Source organism: Aquarana catesbeiana, linkage group LG01 (genome assembly GCF_042186555.1).
Source record: "Aquarana catesbeiana isolate 2022-GZ linkage group LG01, ASM4218655v1, whole genome shotgun sequence".
In the NCBI taxonomy this organism is placed as follows: Eukaryota; Metazoa; Chordata; class Amphibia; order Anura; family Ranidae; genus Aquarana; species Aquarana catesbeiana.
The window spans coordinates 264,015,528-264,025,230 of record NC_133324.1 but is presented as its reverse complement, the minus strand read 5'-3'; positions in this window follow the sequence as shown (position 1 = coordinate 264,025,230).

The following is a 9,703-nucleotide window of genomic DNA, read 5'->3' as shown; positions in this document are numbered from 1 at the left end:
TGACAAGTCAATGGTACTCGCTGCACGCACTGAAGAGCAGATACAAACCCACAAGCACAAACTGAACCGCAGAAAACGATCTGAAAGCCACGAGTCTGAAAAAGCGTGAATCGTCTCTCACCAAACTTTTACTGACACAAGATTAGCAAAAGGAGCCCAAAGGGTGCTGCGTTGGTTCTGAACTGGCCTTTTCTAGTCTTGTCGGACGTGGTTGACATCACCGTGTTGTTGGCGATTGGAAATTCCGACAACTTTGTGCGACCGTGTGTACACAAAACAAGTTTGAGCCAACATCCGTCGGAAAAAATCCTAGGATTTTGTTGTCGGAATGTCCGATCAATGTCCGACCGTGTGTACGGGGCATAAGCCAAGCTTGTGAGAGCAGGGAGAGGGGAAAGAAGAGCTGAAAACAGGCACCACGCTGAATCAATACAGGACAGGAATACAGTATTTGGGAGGGAAAGGCACAGCAAGTGGCAGGGAATGCGTTAGGGTAAAAATCATTTTACCTTTAGAACCACATTAAGTGCATACGGTTCAAAATGGTGCCATAGAATCTGAATTCTTTTTACATTTTCCAGCTGACCATTGCTTCCAAACTTTAGGACATGAGACTTCTTTGCAGTTATTTGCCTAGTGGTGGATCAGAAAGACAGAAAGAAATTCAAACATTCAATTTTCTAAAACAGGTGATATTTAGCACTGCCATGTAATGCCATGGATGGGTGAACGGTTTGGCCTGAGCATGAGTTAGGGCTGAAAATTTGCCTTTTTTTGATGTTCAAGGAAAAAAACAGAATTTGCAGGGTTTTTGCTGGGTGTTCGCCCTGATGAACAGCCTGCAATGCACTGAACGCTGCACAGTGCCTTCTGCACCCTGATTGGGCAAAGCTTTGCCCAATCAGGTCACAGTGTAAGCTGGTTGTTAAGGAGCGGGGCCCGGAAGCCGGCCGCGGTGTCCTTAACAAACCAGTTATTAGAGTCATTAGCTGTCAATGGGTTTCCCCGCTGACAACTGAACAATAAAAAAAAGTGCAGGTAAAAAAATTGAAAAAAACAGCGAGGGGCCCCCCCCCAGTCTATACCAGGTCCTTTGGATCTGGTATGGCTTTGGAGGGGAACGCCACACCAACATTTTTTTAAAAAATGGTGTAGGGTCCCCCTCCAAAACCAGATCCTTATCAAGACATGCATTCTGGCAGGTCAGGAAAGGGTGGGGGGCAAGCAAGTGGGCACCCCTCCTGAACCATACAGGTCCCATGCCCTCAACATAGGGTGGTGGGTGCTTTGGGACAGGGGGCCCCCAAAACTGTGGTTGATGGTTGTTGGGGTCTGCGGGTGGGGGCTTATCAGAATCTGAAACAGGAGGGCCCCCAGAGTCCATCCCCAACCTATGCAAATGAGTATCATGTACATAGTACCCCTACCCATTCACCAAAAAAGTGTCAAAATGTAATAAATACAAGAGACAAGTTTTTGACAATTCCTTTATTAAAAATAAAAAATAAGAAAATAGTGTCTCTCGATGTAAATCCATTGACAATCACGTCGCCTGACCTGAAAGAAAAACAAAAAAAACAAAATGCTCCCATCTCCTGGGAGGCCTTTCGCCAAATGCCTCCTCTGCGCTTTGACATTTCTTATATAGGTAAGGGGTGGGGCCACCTGGTCATGTCATCCGTGGGCACCGCCCCTTCTGACGTCATGGGCTGGTGAATGCTGGGCATGTGGCGTCAGAAGGGGGTGGTGCCACCGGGTGAAATGGCCAGGTGGCCTGTCCCTTACCTATATAAGAAATATCAAAGCACAGAGGAGGCATGTGGCATAGACCTCCCACATTTATTATATAGGTAAGGGACAGGCCACGACATCAGAAGGTGGATGGTGCTCCCGGGTGACATGGCCAGGTGGCCCCACCCCTTACCTATATAAGAAATGTCAAAGCGCAGAGGAGGCATTCGGCATTTTTTATTTTATTTTATTTTTCAGGTCAGTGAGCGACGTGATTGTCGATGGATTTACATTGAGGGACACTGTTTTTTATTTTTAATAAAGGAATTGTCAAAAACTTGTCTCTTGTGTTTATTACTTTTTGACACTTTTTTGGTGAATGGGTAGGGGTACTATGTACTCAATACTCATTCACATAGGGGGCGGGATTTGGGGACCCCTTTGTTAAATAAGCCCCCCGCCCGCAGACCCCAACAACTACAGCTCAAGGTGCTTTGGGGTGCCCCAAAGCACCCACCTCCCCATGTTGAGGGCATGTGGCCTGGTATGGTTCAGGTGGGGGGGCTTGCTCGCCCCCCCTTTAATAACCTGCCAGGCTGCATGCCCAGGTAAGGGTCTAGTATGGTCTGGGGGGGGACCCCACACCGTTTTTTTCTTTATTTATTCAATAGCCAAGTGCCAGAAACTGCAACCATGAGTGATTTTAAATAAGATTTGACTCGGTTTTTTCTTTACCAATATAATTTTTGCTGCAGATGCGCCAATTTACAGGCACATTAAGGGGACCCCCAGGCACTAAATTTAAAGGAATTTGTCATTTTTATTGTTGCACTTTAAGCATAATTAAAATCACTGCTCTTGAAAAAACGATGATTTAAAAAAATTAATAAAATTATTGATACATGTCCCCCAGGGCAGTAACCAGACCCCCATACCCCTTTTATGGCCAATTACTTACATATAAGCCTTCAAAATGGGCATTTTTTATATTTCCTGTTCGGCTCCCATGGAATTCAATCGGGTTCGCCATTCAGGTTAGAACATTTCCCCTGTTCAGGAGTTCTGCTGCGAACCAAACAGGGGAGGTGTTCGGCCCATGTCTACTGCCAAACAAGTTGCCCAGTTGGGGGAAGGAGGAATCAGTCACCCCGTCTTTTTGCTGCAGAAGCTCGCTCGATCTGCTAGCTGAGGGTGGCATGACCTGGCTGAAGGTTAATTTCAATAGCAGCCTGCCTAGCCCTACTGAATATGACATGTTAACTCTTTAAATAAATAGGTGTCCAGCTTTTTTGATGGGCTATAAATGAGCATCAATAGGAAGGAATGTTGGTAAAACTAATCCTAGTAGTGACATACCAATGGTTTGCACCTTAAGAGCTTTCCCTATTATAGCTCATCAACATTTCTTTTTAAAAGCTGGACACCTATTTAAAAGTTAAAACATGCCATATTCAGTAAGGCTGCTATTGAAACTCTTAACCCTCAGCCAGGTGACCTTGGCTATCATGTGGAAAAATCTTAAGATGCAAACAATTGGTGTGCCACTATTAGGATTACCAAGTTTCCTTCCTAATGATGCTGCTCATGCTGATCTCCAGCCTGACAGACTTGCCAGTGCCACTCACTGTGACAGCCAGCCCAGCAGCAGATGATTTGAGTCAGTGCCCCCGGCTGATCAGCATCATTACGAAGGAATGTTGGTAATCAGAGTGGGTGGGGTCTATATGGGGTGAGCGTGGCTTCTGAAAATTGGGAGTGGCTGAAAAGGAAGGGCACATAAATGCGCTGATACTCACACCCACCGTCAAGGCCACAATACCCAACTCGGGATACCACATTGCAAAAGATCTCCTAGAGGTTGCTGGGGACTAGGAACACGAGGGTCTTGTATGGTACATTGAAACGACGGCCAAGAGATTGGGTCGAATGTATAAATATCATAAATTATGAAAAATTGTTTAGTGCCACTCCTAGAGGGTGTCCTTTTTGTCTCTGAGTGATCTATGTACATTACAAGGATTTTAATAAACATTGTTGCAAATTCCTACCTTTTGTTATTCTTGTCCCTGTGTGGTGGGCTGTGTCCATTTTTGCCATAAAAAGTGTATAGGGACCCGGGTATTGCCCTAGGGGACATGTATCAATGCATAAAAAAGTTTTTAAAATTACCGTTTTTTCAGGAGCAGTGATTTTATTAATGCTTAACCACTTAAAGACCAGCCTTGTTTTGAGATTTTGGTGTTTACATGTTTAAAACAGTTTTTTTGCTAGAAAATTACTTAGAAACCCCAAACATTATATATTGTTTTTTTTCTAACACCCTAGAGAATAAAATGGTGGTCATTGCAATACTTTTTTTCACTCCGTATTTGCGCAGCGGTCTTACAGGCGCACTTTTTTTTGGAAAAAATTCACTTTTTTTGATAAAAAAATAAGACAACAGTAAAGTTAGCCCAATTTTTTTAATCTTGTGAAAGATAATGTTACGCCGAGTAAATTGATACCCATGACATGCTTCAAAATTGCTCCCCCACTCATGGAATGGCGTCAAACATTTACCCTCAAAAATCTCCATAGGTGATGTTTAAAAAATTCTGCAGGTTGCATGTTTTGCGTTACAGAGGAGGTCTAGGACTATAATTATTGCTCTTGCTCTAGCGATCACGGTGATACCTCACATGTGTGGTTTGACCACCGTTTTCATATACGGGCGCTACTCACATATGCATTTGCTTCTGCGCGCAAACTCATCGGGACGGGGTGTTTTAAAAAAAAAATTTTTTTTTCTTATTTATTTTACACTGTTTTTTTTTTTTTTTTTTTTAAATTGGGTCACTTTTATTCCTATTACAAGGAATGTAAACATCACTTGTAATAGAAAAAAACATGACAGGTCCTCTTAAATGAGATCTGGGGTCAAAAAGTCCTCAGATCTCATATTTGGACTTAAATGCAATAAAAAAAAAAATTGTCATTTGAAAAAATGACATTAAAAAAAATGTGCCTTTAAGAGGTATGGCGGAAGTGACGTTTTGATGTCGCTTCTGCCCTGCAGTGTCATGGAGATTGGTGAGGGCCATCTTACCCTCACTTATCTCCATATTAGCCTAGGGGACAGATGCGATCGCCTATGCCGCTGTCGACGGCTCCGGTAAGCTGCAGAGAGCACCGGATCGCGGTGGGAGGGGGGCCGAATCCGCCGCAGAGACCACTTTTATCTTGTAGCTGGCTGAACACGGGGATACTGGGCTTATGGCAGCTAGCTGCTGCCATAACAACCATATCCGTCCCCAAAAAAGGGACCTATATGTACATGCGGTGGTCGGCAAGTGTTAAGGGGGCAAACTCTTCCGGGCCTTAAGAAGCTGAATAAAAAAAGTGTCCCACGATGTACATCCATCGCCAATCATGCCGTCCAAGCGACCCGAAAGGTAGAAATGAAAAAACTCTGCCTCGATGTGCTTGGTGAGCATAGTAATATATGCATGCAATAAAAGGCCCCAAGTCCACAATCTGTATAATTGTATTAAAGGAGGTCCGTGATTCAAATGAATCCATGATTCAAATGGGAGAATGATAAAAGGAGGGGAGAGGAGGAAGGGAGATTATCCACGCTCACGGCAGCAGTCCATTGGGAACAGAAACCATGTTCGCAGTACACTGAAAAAACAAGAAAGGGAGAAGAGGCGCCTCTAGGTGCAGATTTTTTTACAGGTTTAATATACAATGAGTAGTCAAATGGCAACTCACATTTTAGAAGTTAAAAACAGGCATTAATGTAGTCCCAACAACAGGAGACTACATCTTTGGATTGATGTGTGCACTTTTTTTTAGATCTTCAGCTTTGAGGAACTTCACCCAAAGATGTTATGTCATTTTTGAATGGTTGCCAGTAGATTCACTCACCTATATGTAGGCTTTCTTAACATGTTCCCAGGAAAGGTAAACTTTTATTCAGTGTGGTCAGTCACTCATTCTAACAGTGGAGGTGCGCTGTGTCATCTTCTCAAACACCGCTAGATGGTTCTCTGCCGGCCACGGTGGAGTGGGTAAAAGCATGAGGCTTGAAGCGTAATCTGGTATCCAGGTGAAAGGGGATGATATCACTGGAGTGCGATGCATTTCCTGAGCGTACGGGCAGTGAATGACGTGATGGCCATGCTCCTTCTTCAAAGCTGATCCAGCTTTGAAGCTTTGAAGAAGGAGCGCGGCCGTCACATCATTCACTGCCCGTATGCTCAGGAAACACGTCACACTTTAGTGACGTCATCCCCTTTCACCTGGATACCAGCTTGCTGATACACATTCCACTGCGGCCGGCAGATTACCATCTAGCGGTGTTTGAGAAGATGACACAGCGCACCTCCAGTGGAAGAATGAGGGACTGACCACACTGTTGATTCCCACATTGTTGGGATTACATTAGTGCCTGTTTTTAACTTCTAAAATGTGAGTTGCCATTTGAATACTCATTGTATATTAAACCTGTAAAAAATCTGCACCCAGCAGTGCCTCTTCTCCCCTTCTTGTTTCCCCACCAACCCTCCTCATGTTGAGGGCAAGCGGGCTGGTATGGTTTAGGAGGGGGCACTTGCTCGTCGTCACCACCCTTTCCTGGCCTACCAGGTTGCTTGCTCAGAAAAGGGTCTGTTATGGATTTTGGGGCGGACCCCACGCCAATTTTTTTTTATATTTGGCGTGGAGTTCCCCTTAAAATCTATGCCAGGCCCAAAGGGCATGGATTTTGGGGGGACCCCATGATGTTTTTTTAATTTAATTCTGTCATAGGGTTACTCTTAACCACTTCAATGCACTGTATTATATACTCTGCACTGATATTGCACTGTGTGTATATATGTATATATATATATATATATATATATATATATATATATATATATATATATATATATATATACTAGACTGCCTGGACTGTATATATAGTCTACACTGAATGCACTGTGTATGAATATATATATATATATATATATATATATATATACTAACTAACTAGCCACGAACTAACCTGCTTAATCTAGCTCAAGTTCTCGCATTTTTCCTCCACGTATCACATTACATACGGCAGTCGTGTAAGCAGCCTTATTTAGTGTGGGGCATGGACTTAGCCCCCTGAGCCATGATTGGCCAAAGACACCCTTCCTTTGGCCAATCATGGTTCTCCCAGCAGATTGCGCTGTGATTGGCCAAAGCATGCAAGTCAGGTGCATGCTTTGGCCAATCAGCAGCCGTCAATGCACTGCGATTTCGCAGTGCATTATGGGGTGCTGCTCGGCACTCAAATTTGCCACGAACGCCCCAAATTGTCATGAACTTATGTTCAATTTAAAACATCGGGACCATCCCTACACACAAGCAGGAAATTATGTTTTTAGGTGCATTCTGTGTACAGAACACCTCCAGGTAGCCATACTGCATTGTATTTTACAGAATATTAGGGAGCTACAGATTTAAAATGAAAGGTCGTTTTTAATAACATTCAATTACAATATGAATTGAGTCACAATTGTATATGCTATTTTTTTTTTTTTTATTTGCTATTTTTTTTCCCATGAAAATGGAGTTACCCTTTAAGTATTCATGGTCCATTATTATAATAAATAGTGATTCATGAAAAGAGATGTTACTGAGATAGTCTTTTCTTCTGTCAACTGATATGCTTTTCTTTATCACATTTAAAGACTGCAGCTCCATAAAGTTTATTAACTACCATACTTTACTAAATCCCATATCTTGCATTACAAAGCTATACTAATTTATGCTAATAAATGGTTGCCAGAGTAATAGAAAAAATGTTTAGTCATTCCCTGAAAGCCTTGACATATGGTGTTTATTACTATATTTTGGTCTCTGGGACCGTGATGGTTCCGATATCTGCAATCAGTATCCACAGGAAAAAAAATGAATTGCACAATTGCTAAACAAAATTACATATATGGACAGAACATTAGTGAACTCTTGAATGCACATGCTGAAGATACATACAAAGAAAATACAACTGCTGGATGTATCCAACAGAACAGCAGGGAAGAAAAGGAACCCACCATGAAAGAGTTTAATGAAGCACTCAGTAAGCTAAGAAAAAAAAATCATATTGAGCCATAAAAGCAGCAGATCAAAACTTTCATGAGCAAATCCTTGTAAAAAAGTGTACATGTAGAAGAAGTCTTTCCAATTTATTAAAATACACATATTTTATTTTCAGTTTTTAAAAAAGGAGCCTCCTGGGTTTTGGAAAATCTGTAAAGATACCTTTACACTGTTTAGCATCAAAACGGCTAAAACTCCTATGCATCAACGAAGCGTTTTTGCTGCGCTTTTGCTGCGTGTTTGCAGTGCTCCTTTTTAAAGGACATATGACTCAAAAACTGCACCAAGTGTGTGCATTTTTGAGGCATTTTAGATGTGTTTTGAGGCGTTTTTGAGACGTTTTTGATGCGGTTCCCATTTATTTCAATGGGGGAGGAGCATCTTTGGTGCATTTTTTTAACTCCCCACACATGCTCCAAAAATGCTGCAAGCAGGACTTTTTACACTGCAACGGAAGCGCACCACCCCAATGTGAACACATACATAGAATTTATAGAGTAGCATTTTTCTTAAACCTTTCAGGTGCTTTTTTGTGCTTTTTTTTAACCCAAACGTGCTTCAAAAACTCCTCAATGTGAAACCAGTTTAAAAATAGCTACACTAATCTCTGTAATTAAACATTTATCTAACACTAGAGCCACAGACCTGCAGAATGGAAGAAACAGAAGCAAGAAGATGATTGCCCTGCAGTTATGTTCACACCAGCAAGCCCTTGGAAGAACAGTGAACAGAACAGCAGTGACATTACCAAACCTTAAGTGTATTGCAATTTTTCAGGAAGAATTACAGACAAAAGGTACTAACATTTCTAGATGTTCCCTATTATGCAAAAAAATCTTCACTTTTTAATTCAGGTCCACTTCAGGACCAATATGGAAAATAGCAAGTATGTATGCTTATTAGAAAGGACAAAAAAGAAAAAAATTAACTCTTCACACCTTCATGAGCATATAAAAATGAGAAAGTGAAATCATTATTTTATCTTGGTATGAGGCTAAAATCAGAGAATGATAATGTTATGAAAAGTTAAAGTGCATTTAACAATCCTCAATACAGTACACATTATTATAGTTTACAAGAACAGTTTTCAAATCGATATTACTTTGAGAATGACAATGACAGCTCTGCATTGCAGTATCACACATAAAATGCATCACTGCATTATGGTGAAATTATTTCTGAATGGCACTCCAAAACACTAAGGCAATGCACCTGCATTGCCGTGTGTCTCAACACGACAGTGTGTTGCAGTGTGTTGTGTTAGAAAAAAAGAGTCATGCCCAATTTTTGGTATCTTAGGGTGCATTGACTGCTCATTCATTTCAATGGGGTGCCTTAACACAACCTACATTAACATGCACTAGTCAGTGCAGTAACTCCACTTTGTTGAGAAAAGGTAATTTTGAAAACATTTATTTATACTATGGCTTGTATAGCAATTGTATATGCTATATATTTTTTAGTTACAATTTTTTCCCCAAAAAGTGGAGTTAACCTCTTAAGTCCACTGCTTCCTAAACAATTTACCACATCCAAACTGCCAAATACATATCTATTTAGGTCAGAAAAGATTCTAGTGCTTTGCTTTTGTGGACTCACTATAGGATAGGGTATACAAGCCCTAACAAATATGGCTTTTCAGCTAGCTGTTCATTGACAAATAGTGTAATTGCATGTTGTGTCCTTGATGCATCTTTGTAAACCCTCTATTTAAATACAATATAATAAAACAGTGTATCCTCAGAATTGTTGGGAATTCTATAGAGTGATGGAGTTAGCCAGAGTATTTTAATACCGTGTTCTCAAATTAGAAGTTCACATTTAAAATATTACACGTTACAAGTAAGTAGAAATAACAATCCAT